We start from the raw sequence: 17,348 nt of genomic DNA, 5'->3' as shown, positions 1-17,348 counted from the left end.
GTATTTCTCTCAAAGCTGCTACTCGTAGCTACATATAGCCTGTTAATGTTTTGAAAACCGTAAAAGAACTCACACACCACTAGAATTCATTCCGGTACTTACTCTGTCCCGAAATAAGTGACGTGGTTCATGTCTTATTTTGAGACGGAGGGAGTATTTCGCTAGATCTGTTAGGGCTGTTCAAACAGGAGTAGGCATCAAGTATGTTGATCGGTTTGACATTTTGGTTACTCCAAAAAATGAATAAGGAAAAGCCACGGGTTTGGGACGGTTTTGATGAACCGATTATGAACACCCCTAAAAAAAAGATCTGTCTGGCAACCCACCATGTGCATAAGCCAATGTAGCACACAATTTAGTGGACGCCCCTCTCTTAAAATGTCTTAAAATGGCATGCTACGACCAATTCTGAAACGCCATTTAATTCAACTGTCAGTATCTGTAAAAATATCCTCAATGGTCGGCTAGGATTCTATTCGCTGATTTGGCACAGATGTTGTACTATCTGTGCATGTGACAAGGCAGTGAGACACGCCTGTAGTTGCATTGGCTAGCTCTTCCTGTGTACACTGTATAGTGCGTTCTGGCTCTTCCATCCCTGTAGCTTTTCTTTGAGAACAGGGCATCTCGATATGATCGAGTCCTTAAGAGGATGATCGAAGAAGCCCACCACTTCATTAATTTAATCGCTGAGAGCGGCTTCTGGTTCGCAGAGATGAATGAATATTGAAGCGATGCATCACCATAACAAACAAACTCTGATGCCCCAGTAAAAAAACAAAACAAAACAAATTTTGATGTAATCACAATCCTATAGAATTCAAATGGCTCTGTAAAGTTTTTCCTATCCTATGAATCAAAGAGACCCTTAATTTATTTGCTATGTTTGGCTAAGAGGATACTTGTGGCTGTATGCAGAAGAGAATGCAGATCCAGGGGAGACACAAGGCTTGTAGTTGGTAGAAATAGGAAATTGCACGGTGGATCCTTAAACTTGGCACGTATGTTCAGTTTCATCCATTAACTCGCAAATATTAAACCTGCCAAGTTTAAGGTCTCATTTTTGAAGTTTTCAAGTTAATGGATGAAATTGAACATACTTGCCAAATTTAAGGACCCGCCATGCAATTTCCTCCCATATACCTCGTCCCCTCTAGCTTTTCTTTGGAAACAGAGCATCTCAATGCCTCACAACACCCACCACCATGACTTCCAGTCATCATCTTTTACCTATCTTGCGTCCGCTAGGAGGAAGAAAACCACCGCTTTACTTGGATCTGGGCTTGCCAGGTTGTTATTGCTGGGAACTTAAATTGTTCCTCACGTCCCCCCCACAGGGCAGGCACCATATGGCAAAAGGCAACACAATTCCATTCTTTACCTGAAAATAAAAACAGATCGTAATATAAATGCAGCAATCATTTGACGACGAAAACAAATGACTGAGCATTATGAAGTCGCAAAGGAATATATAGAGGCAAACAGGTAACACAGATGCTTTTTTTCACATTTGACAGGACAACTGAAATAGGCGATATCATAGTTTACAAGCATGAACATGCAAAAAGCACTGCGGTAGTTGAAGGAAGCAACCCGGAAAGTCTGAGCATGATCGAATCACAATCTGATTGCAGTCTTACAACGAGTGCCTGTCATGACATTCAAAAGCCACAACCTAAAATCCATGGGAAATATAACACTTCACAAAGAAAACCAATATAGTAGTAATCTGGTAATCGTAGTAGCAGCAACAAGTAGTAGCACGATGGGACCGTACTCTTGTCTTTGACAACAGGCGTGGAGTCTCAAAACACTGCGAGGAACCATCAGCAGTATACATGACAGATACCAAAACTGGATACATATACATGCATACATGCATGTCTCTCTCAAAATAATTAAAATGTTTGTCTTGAAATCAATAACTCATTCGGTCCAAGTAATTTTCTTAACCACCAAATAAAGCATTTTTCTTGTGGCGGCCAAAGCAGCAGCCTGAGGCGAGCGCCAGATATTCCGAGCTCTTTCTTCAGCAGCAGATGGTGCTATATCATTTACCTCGGTAATGACGGCGTCAAACGCTACCATCAGTAATGGTGCTGGCTCGGCATGAGACCGTCAGCGGCTCAGCGCAGCGTATGTCGTGGCCTCCAGGTGATACAAAGCAGTCCGCTTCTCTTTCTTTCCGGTAGCACGATGCAGGGGATACAATAGGCGTGATTGGGAGCTTGTGTATAGTACCTTGTAGCATCGCATCAAAATTATCATCACCTTACCCCTTAGACCATATGCCCTTCAAGCCCAGTCATGTCTGTCCCTGAAAACATAAATCATTTCTCAGCTTCCAAGCACTCCAAAGGACAGCAGTATATACGACATACGAGATGTGTAAGCGCACTTTGTTGCGCCGGAAAACAATAGGTCAACAAGGCATGGCATGTTTAATTTATAACATATAGACCATCTGAAACAACAGAAAGAACTTAATTACAAATTAATCAAGAAACATGCACTAAATTACAAATTAATCTAGGAAATACTTCATATTGATCCCTTCCAGCTCCGGGCTCAAAATGAAAGTGTGGAGCACCAGGCTGCAGAACCAGGGTTGCCTGCCATGCAAAACGCTGAAAACACACACAGACCCAGCAAAACTTGAATTCTCATCAAGCTGTGAGCAAATTTACTTGGCCATCTAACAATCAGTGCATCAACCTCTCTATCCTCTGGCCCAGGCTTCTTATGACCAGAGAAGTCACCGAAACAATAACCTGGACCAGAAATTATACATGATTATAATGTTCCACATTTTCTAAGCTAAAGGTCTCTACATATCTGATGAGAATAGGACACATTAGAGAACATAAAAAAATCCTATAGAGCCACATCCTCCCATGTCCAATCCAGTCCTTGGGGTGCCGTTGCTCCAAGAGGGTAAGCAGCAGCCAGCCATGGATGCAGCCGGGGAGCAGCAGGTGGCTGTTGTCGATGAACATCAGACCACATCTGAGGGTTCTGTTCAAGTCCGCCAAAAATCCAAAAAAAGGGTTATTCTCTCTCTCTCTCTCTTTCTCTCTCTCCTTCAATTAAACTTTCCAGTTTGGTGTCTTGCAACTTAAGGAGCCACTGTGCAGATCTAGGAAAGAAGAGAAAGCAAACAACCTGGAAGAGAAGAGGAGGAACAAACAGGAGGAGAAATAACAAGGAGAAGGGGAAAAACTTGGCCTAACAATGCATTCAGAGACATTCCTTGCAGGAGAACCTAGCCAATGCATCAAATTACACAGTTAGAACCCTCGACAGGGCCATATGAGCAAGAATAGATGGGAATCAGCAATTGCAATACATCATATAGATGAGACTATAGTTCCTGATTCTGGGCAGCTACAAAATAATATAGAAATACATTTTAGGGGCCAAAAAAAGAAGGATATATGAAGTAAGCAGTAACTTTCCTTTCTTTAACAATGTCTGACCCTAGTTACTCTGCATAATACAGAATTATCAATGACGGGTGCAAGCAAGAAGTTACCCTATATATAATGGAGTTGGATACGTGCAGCAATCATAAAATGAATTTAAAAAAGAGGCACTAGGAATCTCATTTCAAATGTAATACCTATAGCGGTCCCTGTATCCACAAAAATGACTCTGCATTCTTGTATGATGGGTCATCAATGAGTAAAATCAACATGAGTAAAGTTTCTCTAGTGTATAAATGCAATTTCCTTAGCCAAGCTTTTAGCAATTGGAAGAAATACTCCAACTAAACTTAGAAATGCAATTTTGCTAGGACAACTCTCTCCATATATGAATATGGTGTGCAACTTAATATGGCTAGTGCCTTTTGATTACTGTTAATTGAACAAAGATTAGAAGCTACAAAGGTAGATGACTTACCTTTTTCTCCTTATTTAGCAGGAGAGATGTTGCCGGATCTCAACTTAGTCCAACAATGGAGATGCTTGATCTCAACTTTAGTGTCAAATTATGTTTTGCCTCGAGAGGGAGAGACTGCAAGTGAACATTTCAGAAGTTAAGCTACAGAGAAAATGTAAATGTAAATTATGCCTTTATATGTTCTTGTAGTTTAAAACATGTCAACTAAAGATTCTTGTTAATGGCTATGAGTAACCACTTGGATGGTTTGCTAAACTAAATAAGATCAGAGTATGCATGCACACAGGAGCTCAGTTAACTGCTTCCTTAACCAATGAAGCTATCCTGTTTAAAGAGAAGAAGACATTTGGCCGTTTGAATCCTTTCTTCAGATAGGTACTCCATTCAGTGTCATGTTTCTGACCGACAAGATGCAGATACTCATCCACAATATCTTCAATCCCATACGCGAGCATTCTAACCTCCTCCACCCAGATTCCATATGTCTGACTGTTGCGATTCGGTACGTCCATTCGGCAGAGATATCCATGCATCAGTCTGAGCTCCCTTCTGATGCGGCCCATGCTACCTTGAAGCTCTGTTAGCTGTGTAATGAAGTTACTGAACTGTGAACTAGCCTGGTTCACTGCTTCATTCCCTAGAGCAACACCAATCTTTGTCACTGCTAAGAGAACCACAGCCTCAGCCATTGCTCCTCAAGTCTGAGCTGAGACATATAGGTTGCAGAGGAGGTAGTCTGTTTATCTTCAGATATTTTCAATAGCATCGGATCGAATCAAATCTACAAATTTCATTGGCTAACGGCTCAACGCTGGCAAACCAGATCTAACAACTCAAACCAAGTAAGTTGGGTGGCTTACCTCGTCGCCGCTGCCGCCAGTCTTCTACCTCGCGGCGAGTGAGAGGAGACTTAGCCGGCAGTTGCAGGGCGGTCCTCTTGCCGCACCGTGGGGCGAGATGGACACGAGGCATTCTCCTGCCTCCGTCGCGAGTGAGCACAACCATCTCCTCTATACGGAACTACGGATGGACGGATTCGCTAAAAAAAAATGCACTGGACGGATCCTCTCAAAGAAAAAGAAAAACTGCACTGCAGACGAGGCATTCTCCTGGTTTCATATGAAAATGTGGTTCTGTCTCAGTTATAACCATTCAATTTCCGTTCGGTTTCAGTAACAACCATATTAACCAAAGTTGATACGATTTTAAGTAACACATAAATTTTTTGTGCACATGTTTTAATGTAGTCTGACTCACTCTGTTATACTAGTACACTTGTAGTGGAAAGCACGCAAAATGCAAGGTCACTACTCTGTTGAAGCAATTAACAAGATTGAATACGTACATAATATACTAGGGTCAGTCAATGAAGTAATCAAGCAAAGATGCACTGGCTTATGTAGTAAAGTACTAAAACCACGACCACAATTTAAAAACGGAGTGAGTACTCCGTAGTACTAGTCACTTCCTGCAGTACAAAACCCACAAAACTTCGATCAGTACAAAATGCTCACGCACAAAAGTTGGTTACCGCAGGCCCGTCGATGAGGATGCGCAAGGTGCACGACCGCTCAGGGCCTCCAAAATCGTGGGGCCACCAAATCTGGGATCAGTTATCCTATTAAACAAAAATAAGTCGCTGCTGATCTAATTACGCACGGGAAAAGCGAAGTGTCATGCGAGTCCTGGGATACTCGATTCCTCGGCTCCACCTTTCCTCCGTCTGCACGCGATCGCCGCCTCCTCCTGCGCGCGATCGACTCGCCTGCCCGCCCGTCTCCTGCTGCTGCCCCATGCTGTTGCCTTTGATTTTTTATCTACATACTCCGGCCTCCGGCGGCCAGGCCGGCAAGCCCTGCTCTGCATTGTTTTGGTCCTAAATTCCTAATTCCAAGTTCGGTCAAACCCTCTCATCTATTGTATTGATAAACCTATAATTCATATGATGTTTGAATTGTTTTAAACTATTTTTGTTTGCTATACGGATGATGCTTTTCAGTAGAACCCTCTCATCTATTGCAGATTTTATTTAAAAAAACACTAGGCGGATGATGCTTTTCGGTAGAACATGAGGTCAGTTTATTGCTCCAATACTAGTATACTACCATTACATTTTTGCTATCTTTTTAGATGTTTTAGTAACACGAAGTAGTCCCAATTTTAGAACAATTTTTTCATTTCGCTCCGGGGCCCCCAAATCCTGGAGACGGCCCTGGGTTACCGCCATGCCAGGCCTGATCAAATGTAGCAGGTTCGGTCCGTCCCGTCTGAGAGCCTCTTTCTTTTTAGGGTAGTAAATTTCACAAAACCACACATTTCGGGGCAGTCTTCTCACGCAGCCTCCAGGGTGACACGTCAGACCAACCCGACCCGACCTGAGCAGGGAAAGAGAAGAGGTAGAGTATTGCCGGCCAAACGGCCTATCGGGTCGGGTCGGGTTGGTCCGATGTGTCACCTGACAGGTGGGCCCGACCTGCCTAAACACATCATTTCGGGCTTGTTATTATGTTGGGACTGGAAAAGTGTGGTTTTTCGGACAAATTACCAAAACTGGAGGCTGCGTGAGAAGACTACCCCAAAATGTGTGGTTTTGTGAAATTTACTCTTTTTAGAGAAAAGGGGCCTTTGAGAGCGGTTACCGCTTAGGCCTGAGGGGAGCAACTGAGTTGGGCTACATGGCCTCTTTGTTTTTGCAGTTTGCCACTTATTTTTGTAGATCTATCTACATCTTTTCAAAATTATTTTTAGGGAAAAGGAATAGTTTTTCTTGCTACTCCACACATGTTCGATTTGTGAATGGTTAATTGTCAATCCCATTTTGGCTCTAGGACATTTGTTTGTGCAGAAGTTAGTTCCATATACATGTATAAGTGTGTGGGGCACTTATGTTACTAAATTGTTGCCCGCATGTGTGCAGGCCACTTATTAGTAAGATGTTGCCCTCATAAGTGTACGGGTCACTTGGCTAGCTTATATAATTGTGAAGAACTATATTTTCTATACAAATATACATGGATGCATAGAAGTATTCATATTAAGATACATGTTATGAAAATATTCTGGATTTAAATAAACTTAAGGATCGAACAAGATATTTTTATACGGATATTGAGATCAAATATTTATATGTAGATATACATAATATAGTCTGTATGCATGATCTGTTCTTATAGTTTTGTATAAAAAATACGGTATAGGAGTTGATAGGGACCATCCCGTCTACCAGCTAAGAAATGGAACCGTCGATGGTGCTTAAGGAGAACAGATCATAAATAATTCATATATATATATATTTGTCAAGCCATTATGTCTTTTCCAAATAATTGGCTATATACATATACATGGATGTGAAGAAATATTATTGTTAGGATAAGTAAGACGAAATGTTCTTATTGAGATACATCCATGTGATGAAATATTTTGGATTTACATAAATTTAAGGATCAAAAAAATATTTTTTATTTAGATATCAAGATCAAATATTTTATTATAAGATATACATCTCCAGAGCATATGCTTTTTAATTCATTAGAAGCTGAGGGCACAAAATTAATTAACGTGATAAATATTTCCAACGGGATAAGTGTGTATAATATATTTGGAAATGACATAAATAATGCATATATATAATTGTCAAGCCATTATGTCTTTTCCAAATAATTGGCTATATAATGTGCCCCTTGTTATGAACGCGACAAGCAAGAACGAAGAACGAAGAAGAAATCACATCACAAGTACACACGGATTTAACGTGGAAAAACCTCTCAAACAACGAGAGGGAACACCTCCTCAGGGACATCAGCTTCTGTAGCAACAACAGGAGGAGGTGCAGAACGTTTCTCCTTGATGCGTTCGGCCACAGCCTTGAGGAGCCCCTCCATGACTATGCGAGAATACACCAATGGTGTACCCCCTCCAGTGACGGTTCTGACTGGCCACCCTAATCACTGCCACTGGAGGCTGTTTGGGGGACATCAAAGAGGAAGCTTCCATGGCGGGGCTCGCCATCCAAGGTCATGGGCGGAGCTTCAACAGCGTGTGGCTGTTGCACTTCCACAATAGGAACAGCTGCAGGAGGTGGCTCCATCATCAGTAAAGGAGCAACCATTAGCACGGGAACAGCAGGAAGAGGTTGCACTTCCTCACGAACATCAACAACAGCAGGAGGAGGTTGCACTTCCTCACGAGCATACCTTGCTGCTGCGGCGGCGCCGACGTGCTCCCGAGCGTTTCTCCTTGAGGTGGTCGTTCACAGCCCTGAGCATGCTCTGCAACTTACACTGGACGTCGGTGATAGCCTGTAGATTCATGAGGTACCTGCGCTCGCAGAGAACTTGTGGTGTCAGCGTCAGGCCCCCTGGAGGTTCAAGCTCTTGCAGCGGAGGATGAGGTCATGGATGCAGCGCCTCATGTCGGTAGACTAATGATTTACCATTTTGCCCCCACTTTCTCTCTCCACCAATGGTCGTCATGGTTTTTTGTCATGTACCCCTAACCTATATAAACTCTCCGAAGGGGTAATGTATAATTTACTCTCAATTTGAAGAAACTCAAGGGAAGAGGACTAGCGAAGCGTCGAAGGGGCTCTTTTATAAGAAGCCACAGGAAGTTGTTCCTTTGCTAAAGGTTGCTCCCCCAGTGATGGTAGAGCGACCTCCTGTGCATGAAGCTCTCCCAGTGGTGGAAGTGCAACAGCCAAAAGCTGCTGGAGCTCCGCCCATGACCTTGGATAGCGAGCCCTGCAATGGAAGTTTCTTCTTCGAAGTGCTGGACGCGGTGGACGTTGCTGGCGACAGTAGCGGTCTTCCTACTCCAGCGGAACTAAAGCAAATGGCTAATAACTTGATCCCACGAGAAGGTATTTGAGTCGTGGAAAGAGATCTGGAGGATGTGAGGAGACGGAAGCAGCAAGAAGGCTGGCTATAGCTAGTTTCTGTTTGGTTGGAGGAGAAGGTAGGGACTCAAGGACTTGTTTTATAGCCAAGAATTCTCATTCTTTGGGATACTCTTAAGTGCACCAGAATTGGTGTTAGCTAATGTGTTTCTCGTGTAAATCAAAATTAGTATCAAAATAAGAATATTACAACTTCATATGATGTGTTCTGGTTGCTCAAAAGCTCTTGTGTTTTGTGCATAAGTTAGTTCCATATACATGTATAAGTGTGCGGGACACTTATTACTAAGTTGTTGCCCACATAAGTGTGCAGACCACTTATATTAGTAAGATGTTTGCCCTCATAAGTGTACTGGCCACATGGCTAGCTTATATAATTGTGAGGAACTATATTTTCTATAAATATATACATGGACACAGAGAAGTATTCGTATCTTAAAATTAAGGACCGAACAAGATATTTTTATAAGGATACTGGGATCAAATATTTATATTTAGATATACGGTATTATGATTTTGAGACAGAATGCAGTATGTGCGGTCTTTTATTATAGTTTTGTATCAAAAATACGGTATAGGAGTTAATGCTGCACCACCAGCTCACAGCCGAGGTATTGTAGATGAAGCCTTGCATCCATATGGAGCTTTAGAGCTGCCAGACATTGAAGCAGGATTTTGTCGCTTACCGCTCGGACACAACTTGTAGTCACGAAGGTTATAAACTCAATGCTATGGTATTCACAAACGCACCCGGTGCGCTGTAGAGCCACCAAGAACACATGGTAGTTTGGCGTCGCATTGAACAAATGACCTTTCAAGTTCAAACTTTTTACTACACTGCCTTCATGGAGCGGGCCGCTTACATCCGACCGAAAGGAAACTAGAGTTGAGGGGAAGCCTCAAATAATACTGCCAAATCGTGAACACACTCACGCTGCGTGGCCTCTTATTATTGTGCTAAGCAAGGCCTCTTATTATTGTGCTAAGCAAAAGAAACAGAAGGGATAAGTGCGACAGGATTATGAGCATAACTCACACCTGCTGGGTCACTTAACTCATTATTATTTTTTGGAGAATTTCTTTAAACTTTTTACAATGGTTTTCATTAAGTTTTCACTACTTTCGTGTCATGTAACGTTACCTTCTGAGCATGTACTGAGGCTTCCCCTGTTGATCCTCTTGATATGTGCTTGACAGAGCCAGGAATTGCCGACGCCCCTGGCCAAAGCTGTTTGACAAAAAAGTCAGAAACATGACTTTCCACACTGGGCTTCACAAATACTGACTTTCCACACTAGGTTTTCTTTCCAATTTCGCTTTGCAAGATATCCTTAGTGAGGTCCAGCCCTTGACAAAGGTACCAATTTTAAGAAAAATTTAAGTTTCTACCGGCATTTTTTCTGGAAGCAGCAATTACAATTGATCAAGGGCGCATACCATAGATTTCACTGTGAATTGTCCCAACAAGTGTAACGACCAACGAAAAGAGTCGGGATGATCGTTAATAACGTAGCCGCCGATTTTGATAAGCAAATCATTCCAGGCCACCAGTTTCGCCCCAGCAATCGCCCAACGAAAAACAACAAATATCTCTAAACACTAAAGGGCGGAGAATCTCAGCCCCTCTGACTGCCTCTACGTGATTTTATCTAGGCCGTTGGCATGTTGTGATCCCTGCCGTTGGTTTCTTTTTTCCAAGGCGATTTGGTGCGCTAGCCGTGGCTTGTTGGCCTTTCCGGTCTCTTCTCGAAGCTCGAATAATCTGTTCTTTGCCTTCTCAAAGCGACGCCGACGGGTTCTTGATGTTCAAAGCCTAAAGCCGCCTCAGGCCTCAGCGATCCACGAGCGTCGACGACGAAGCGATTCCCTGGAGGCCTTTCCCCCCAATCCCGACTCAGCGATCCACGAATGGCGACGAGGGCAATGACGAACCGATTCCCCAGCGGCCTTTTCCCCTAATCGAAGTTATCCCAGCGGCGGCAATGGCGGTGGCAAGGTCCGGGCTCCGGCACATGTTCGGCATCTCTGACTCGCGGAGCCGAGTGCACGCTTTTTCTCCTCGGCGTTCACCCCGCCGACGCCTCCCCCGACCAACCTCTTCGTCTCCGGTACAGTTCCTCCTCCTCCCTTCGTTCCATTCCCGTAAACCCTCTCGGGCGTTGCTCCCGTTCAGAGATTCAGCTCAAAAACTCGCTTCTGAGTGCGAGTAAGTGGCCTCGGTCCTGCGGTCTTCAATTTTCGCCCCAAATCAATCAGTTGGGTTTTGGTTGGGGTGTGGATGATGTTCAGTGAGGGCTTAACTATGAGCTTCAGACTGAGAAATTAAGGAGCTTTTATTTTAATGCCGGAGCATACCATGTGCCGTTGCTTATTCAGGAATCAGCGTGATCTTTTATTCGATCTGCTCGATATGCAGGAACGAGTTAAGAGAGATGCTACTGGTTCACTTTTCTGTTCTGTGTTCTGACCTGATGCATTGATGTAAAATTATAAAGTAGGTTTTTGGATGGGAAAAGAAGAACACCGGTGTCGGCTAATCGTCAATGTGTTAAGAAACATTTTGCATCAATTCTGATCATATTTAGAACTTGACGTATGGTGTACATAAATATACATGTATGCACACAAGCACATGCACACTTCTGAGTTTCAGTGTCATCATGAACGTGTACTTGTAATACATGGAGATTAGGAGGAAATCTCAGATAGGATGTATGGAGTCCCCTAGATCTTAAGCATTGCTAACAAATTCTTGATTCTTTGTGTCCCTAGATGACCCTCATGTAAATCCATCAATGAGATAATTCAGAACTTGATTGAATTTTCTTACTCCTTGTTTTTTCTTTTGCTGATTACAGGCATCAATTTAGCTAGAGTTCGTTAGCTGGTCTCTTGCATGTGTATGGATCTTTATTACATGGCATATTTTCTTACATGTGTATGCATATTAACTTTGTATATTTTTAATCCTGTTCGATACAAACATTGACAGCTAGGAGGTTAATAGCGATTTAAAGGACCACTTAAAATACAATGGTTTATAGGAAGTTTAGATTTTTGATTAACCAGGTTTCACTTTACTTTAATTGTGTAGCTGACACTTAATCTGCCTATAATTAGATGCACACATTACAATTTTACATAATTTTTATGCAGATTGCTTCCGGGAATGTTTAGTTCCCTACCAATTCTTTATGAAGTGTGCATTCTTATGCTGCTGCGTACAAGGTACTGGACAACATACTATGATAAATTTGGAGAAGAGGATCAAACTCACTTGCAATTATTGCAGCAACTCATGGTATTGTCCTCCTACAATAGTGATGTATTTTTATTAGTGCAGACATTCATGGTGAGATCGATTTTTCCTTTCTGTTTCTGATTGTAGGTAACTACGTATTGAATATGCAATTGCATGGAGAACTGATTAGTTAATAGTAGCAATTGCACAGTAGATCAAATAAAAGATTCACAATAGATGGGGAGGAGGGTGCCGGCAGTGGAGGCAATATCAGATTGGGCCCGATGTCAGAATATTTGTTTCTTTACATTTTTTGGAGTTTCAGTTCTTCTGGTTTTGTACGTATATGACCTGGAATTCAGAGTAAAATGGTCATCCTGAGACCAAGTATATGACAGCCGAGGAAGCAGTCGTCATTGCCTTCGTTCCCCCTAGGACTGGTGCAGTGTGCAGAAGCAGCGGTTACACTGGACTGCGAGTAGCCGGCGAAGCGAAGGTCACCGAGCAGGAGTGGCATCCATTTTGGTAAGTTGCAGCCCCTTTTTCTAAATGTTGTTTTATATGCAAGATCCAGACCAGTTGTTTTGAAAAAGCAAAACTATAATTTATTTTAATCTTTTATACCCAAGGTAACATTGCATTCATAGAGGGGACCTCTCTGGTTATTTTGTTTTTGATCAGCTACATAACGAAGCTGTCTTTCACTGCAACTACTCATCAAGACAACTGACCTATGATCAAAATAGTCAACCTGCTTGACACCACAGGCCATCCTAATGAAAATAATTTAAATACTTAGTGATAGTGGCATTGTCGTTGTTATGGACCACAAGCCTGCTTTCTGATTGTACTCAACAAATTATAAGACTGATAAAACTTGGCAATCTCCTTAGGTACAGGCGCTTGACTAGCTTTCTTTCAATCTCATTTTAAAGAACTTTGTCTTGATCTAAATAGCAATGAGCTACTGCTTTCTGAGCTATTGCTTAATGTTTGTGTACTTCTTTTGTCTACAGGAGATGGTGAGTTCACAGTTGAGTTGGTGTGAACAAGTATTTGCTTCTTTTAAAATAGTATTAACCATGTTTTTGAGATCTCTCCAGCATTTTGTTAACTCTAAATTTGCCCACTAGCTTACAACTTGCCCAAGTGTCAAGTCATTGTTGAATGTTTGGTGCTATGTACATGTTGCAGTAACCTGACATGGTAAGGTAATAAGTAAGGAGGACCAATGCAGAGACTAACGGCATGTGAAGATGACAACTTTTCCAGTATGCCTTGCTACATCAATGTTTCCTGAATCAACTTTGTTACGTGCAGGTTGCCAACTTTTTATACATTATGACAACTCAAATAACACAGGTATTGAAAATAGATGCTACCTCGATTAATTAAAGATAGCATGACTGCCCTTTCACGATAGTATTGGTGTGTGGCAAGTGGTGAAATTATTATGTTTAGGAATAGAGAGATAGCTTTGTTCCTATATTCCGTTATTTAGTATATCATTAACTCTTTGCCCCTAATTGCATTGATTCAAATTGGTAACACAACCACAGATTTGCAAAGAGATGCTCTTTTCTTTCCCAAGTTAAATTGCAATGCATCAGAGTAGATCTCCAAGTTGTGTAGTTGTCCTGATTCGCATATCCTTTTTATGCAGTACAAGGACTCATTCAACTATGTACCCTTGTTATTTCTAACTCGAACAAGATTGCATGAGAACTGCTAATCTCTTCAACGAAATGCTCTCCTGGACTTGTGTTTTATTTCCTGCAATATTCTTTATTGAGGACTAAAGAGTTGTTTCTACTTTTTATTAACAAAGTACTAATGACTACTCCCTCCGTCCCATATTAAGTGACTCAAATTTGCCCAAATATGGATATATCTATATCCAAAAAGCGTCTAAATACATGTACTCCCTCCGATCGGTATTACTTGTCTCAAATTCGCCCAAATACGGATGTATCTATGTGTAAAAAGCTTCTAGATACATGTAATATTTCGACAAGTAATTCCGGTTGGAGGGAGTAATATTTTGTCACTTAATATGGGACGGAGGGAGTATTATTTTGTATTCCTCAATATTTTCCCTACAGATCGTCAATAATCAGGTGCCATGAGGTTAAGTTTCTGCAGGTCATGCCAAGATGACATTCAAGTGATCAAATTTCAAGAGAAGCTCGCATACAAGCAGTGTAAGTTGTTGAGTCGATGAAGAATTATATGATCAGTTGAGGATGTTACTCAAGTTTCTTGGGTTGCCGGTGTATAATTATTTTAGGTTACGTTCTGTTAATGCTTGTATTTATTTGTGCAAACTAGAAGTTAGCTGGGAGCTGTGCATACTATGGGAATTCCAATTAATGAGATCAAAGTATGTAATATTTTAGCAAATGGGTATATATCTTACGAGTGTCATACTCTTTGCAGTACTTCAAATTCTCAAACTTCTATATCATGATTTCGTGAAATGATTTGTATTTCAACTTCTTTTTCTAACCTGGGCAATCTGGTCTGTTTGAAAATTTCAGGTGCAATATTTGTCAATCACATCTGTATGTTACCTTGCTGTCAGTTTCTGAGACATATGGGGTCGGAGTTGGGCTTGTGGTGAAACTGATGGATATCATTGTTGACGCAGAATGTCGGTCGACAAATGTTTACATTGCTACATGTTCGCTTTTCTATCTATATTTTACAATGAGGCTAACACCCCTTCACAGTCCACTCACACAGAATTCAGGGCTTCACAATTGTTGAACGATGTAAAAAAAGCAACAAAAAAATGTGTCAAACAATTAGCGCCGCAGCGAAGCGCGGTTATCCATCTAGTTATATACTAACTGTAGTAACATCAAACGACGCGGGGGAGGGCACGGGCGTCCCTGATAGGGGATTTGCCTATTTGTGTAGGCAGTCGGAGGAGATCAGGAGACGCGGAGCCGGTGATGGGGGATGGCCGGACGGCGGGTCCCTGATAGCCTGACCCGCAACTCAGGAAGGGAGGCGAGGCCGGCGGAGGCAGGGAACCGGTCAGCGGAGGAGGCGGGCGGCAGCGGCCGTGCGGTGGCCGGCGCTGTCTCTGGCTCGTTTCTGCCCGATACAATACAATAATCCCCAGGTCGAGACTGCAGGTGGAGTCGTGGGCTGTGGCATGAGGCAGGCTGGGCCCGGCTGGTCAAGGGCCGAGGGAGGTTTTAAGGTTTTTTTTGAGCGAGGGAGGTTTTTTTCAAGGCCAAAGCCCAAATATGATACGGTATGGGCTAAAATTTTCCATACGACCCAGGCCGTAGCCTTGGCTACCTGGGGCTCTGGCCTGGCTCCGCCTCCGTGTAATTCCACCTGAGGATGTTCAAATAAAAAAAAACCTGAGGATGTTCAATCTCCTGATCTCCTCAAACAATTTCCTAAAAAAAAGCTCCTAAAACAAAAACCCTGAGGATGCTCAATATTCTCAACTCAAAGAAAGAAAAACGAGGATGTTCAAAACCCTTCTGTTGCATGTTTAACCCATTGTTGGCTTAATAAGCGCACGTAACTTATTGACAACATTATTATGTGTGTTTAAGACATAAGAAACTTTATGTATTTTCGTTGCAGAAGAACTATGACCGCGAGATTATTGATGTTCTTCTCCCTACCAAAGCTATCGTGATGGTCGTACAACACCGTCAGCTGACGTTTGAGGTCGCTACAAACCTCTTGTACCATGCATGTCCAACTACGGCAAGCTCCCCTACTAGATTCTCGGTCACACCAGCGGCTTCTCCCTCCACACCAGTGGCTTCTCCCTGCCTGTTGAGGTGGTACATAATGATGCATGCCACAACGTCGCGGCAGACAATGAGATTGCCACCTTGTTAACAAGACCCGTGGGGCGTTTCTTAGGGTTTCTCTTCCTCTGAATATTGTTCACGATCGATCCATTAATTGGAGCTTCACCCTCCCACGAGAAGGCACTGGAGTCGATGGAAAGACATCTGGAGGATGTGTGGAGATGGAAGTAGGAAGAAGGTTGGCTAGATACATTCTTTGGTCTGAGGAAAAGGTAGCTAGGGACTCATAGACAAGAATTCTTATCTCTGGGATAGTCTTTATTGCACCTAATTGTGTGTGTTAATGTGTTTCTTCAAACATATATATATACACAAATTAATATGAAAATAAAAAAATACCAATTGAATTGGTCAAACTTTGATATCTTTCACTTAAGACAAATCTAGAAGTACACTTATTTGTGGACGGAAGGAGTATATATGTATACACAAATTAGTATCAAAATAAAGAAATTGCAATTGAAAAGTACCAAGCAGTGAAGAAGCTACCAATGTTCAGGCTGAATTTGTTTAGATAGCTGCTAAACGAAATTTAGTTTAAACACGAAATTTTCCACATATATAAAACATCACTTCCTTGACATATGAATTTTCTTTGAGACTTTTTTAAACCTTTTACAGGCTTTCATGGAGTTTTAACTGCTTTGTGTTATAGCTTAACTTTCTGAGTTAGTCATGATGATTTCCTAGTTGATCTTCTATACCACCCTGGCGACGAGAAGCCAACGGTGTCACCGTCGCCGGAAAAGGATTCTTATATGCACAATATTACAATGCTCTACGCGCAGTAATCTGACAAGATGAAGCAGTTCATCGAGTGCTTCCCCTAATAGCCGGTGGACAAATAGAGAAGGTGAAGGTGTTCAATGCCCACCGCCGCAAGAATGAAAGTGAGATCAACCTCAATCCCCATGACTTCTATGCCATGAACACACATTCAGGGAGCACATTCGCAAGTGCATGCCTTTGAGTGGACTTTGGGGTGGAAGGTTCATAAATGCCTTCTCTCTATGGACAAGCATCTCAAGAATTACGTACATACTCACCGAGCATTGTGTTGCAAGAGCCAAACGGTGTATATGCTCTCTGTCCCTCCACCTCCTCCTCATATGTCGGTTGATGCATGCTCCCGAGTGTGGGCCGAGTGATCACTCACTTTCGTGTCAATGTTAGCGTTACCCTGACTTCTGAGTATGTCCTGAGGCTTTCCCTATCGATCTACTTCAGATGTGCCTCCCCCTAAGGTTGTTCAAAACCCGGTTTGTTTTCTTTACATTGCTCTTTTTTTACAATAGTGATCCAATGATTAGAATAACACGAGACGTGTTTAACTTTATGCTATGGTGCGATCGAGTGGCTTCATTTGTGACTGAGCTTAGTGGCCTAGAGAGTACGTACCCACTGCTAATATCTGAATGAATGAATTTATGATATGATACTCGAATGCCTGTATTTCTTCGTTATCGATCTT

At 42.2% G+C, this 17,348-nt stretch overlaps 4 long non-coding RNA genes across 11 annotated transcripts; 1 reads left to right on the top strand and 3 right to left on the bottom strand.

Annotated features, from left to right (window-relative positions):
* Window positions 1–775: 775 nt before the first annotated feature.
* On the bottom strand, window positions 776–6,811 carry LOC106865955. 7 transcript variants are annotated; one of them, XR_002963006.1, is made up of 4 exons: window positions 4,761–6,811; window positions 2,541–4,681; window positions 2,399–2,464; window positions 1,707–2,317 (listed from the first exon to the last, which is right to left on the bottom strand). It is a non-coding gene; the product is annotated as an uncharacterized LOC106865955 (long non-coding RNA). The 7 variants fall into 7 exon arrangements; XR_001405810.2 differs by adding an exon at window positions 776–1,381 and having other exon boundaries at window positions 2,059–4,681; XR_002963005.1 differs by having other exon boundaries at window positions 2,399–4,681.
* Window positions 6,812–7,488: 677 nt separating this feature from the next.
* Window positions 7,489–9,230, bottom strand: LOC106865962. The gene is made up of 2 exons (XR_001405869.2): window positions 8,094–9,230; window positions 7,489–7,968 (listed from the first exon to the last, which is right to left on the bottom strand). It is a non-coding gene; the product is annotated as an uncharacterized LOC106865962 (long non-coding RNA).
* A 359-nt stretch (window positions 9,231–9,589) lies between these two features.
* Window positions 9,590–12,111, bottom strand: LOC106865963. The gene is made up of 2 exons (XR_001405870.1): window positions 12,072–12,111; window positions 9,590–10,022 (listed from the first exon to the last, which is right to left on the bottom strand). It is a non-coding gene; the product is annotated as an uncharacterized LOC106865963 (long non-coding RNA).
* LOC104582760 lies at window positions 10,343–14,768 on the top strand. Of its 2 annotated transcripts, XR_002963001.1 has the most exons (4): window positions 10,429–10,902; window positions 11,951–12,095; window positions 12,183–14,236; window positions 14,573–14,768. It is a non-coding gene; the product is annotated as an uncharacterized LOC104582760 (long non-coding RNA). The 2 variants fall into 2 exon arrangements; XR_730748.3 differs by lacking the exon at window positions 14,573–14,768 and having other exon boundaries at window positions 10,343–10,902; window positions 12,183–14,499.
* The last annotated feature ends 2,580 nt before the right edge of the window (window positions 14,769–17,348 follow it).

The sequence above is a fragment of the Brachypodium distachyon genome, chromosome 2 (genome assembly GCF_000005505.3).
Source record: "Brachypodium distachyon strain Bd21 chromosome 2, Brachypodium_distachyon_v3.0, whole genome shotgun sequence".
Taxonomy (NCBI): domain Eukaryota; kingdom Viridiplantae; phylum Streptophyta; class Magnoliopsida; order Poales; family Poaceae; genus Brachypodium; species Brachypodium distachyon.
The sequence above is the reverse complement of the archived record's forward strand: the minus strand, read 5'-3'. Positions and strand labels throughout refer to the sequence as shown.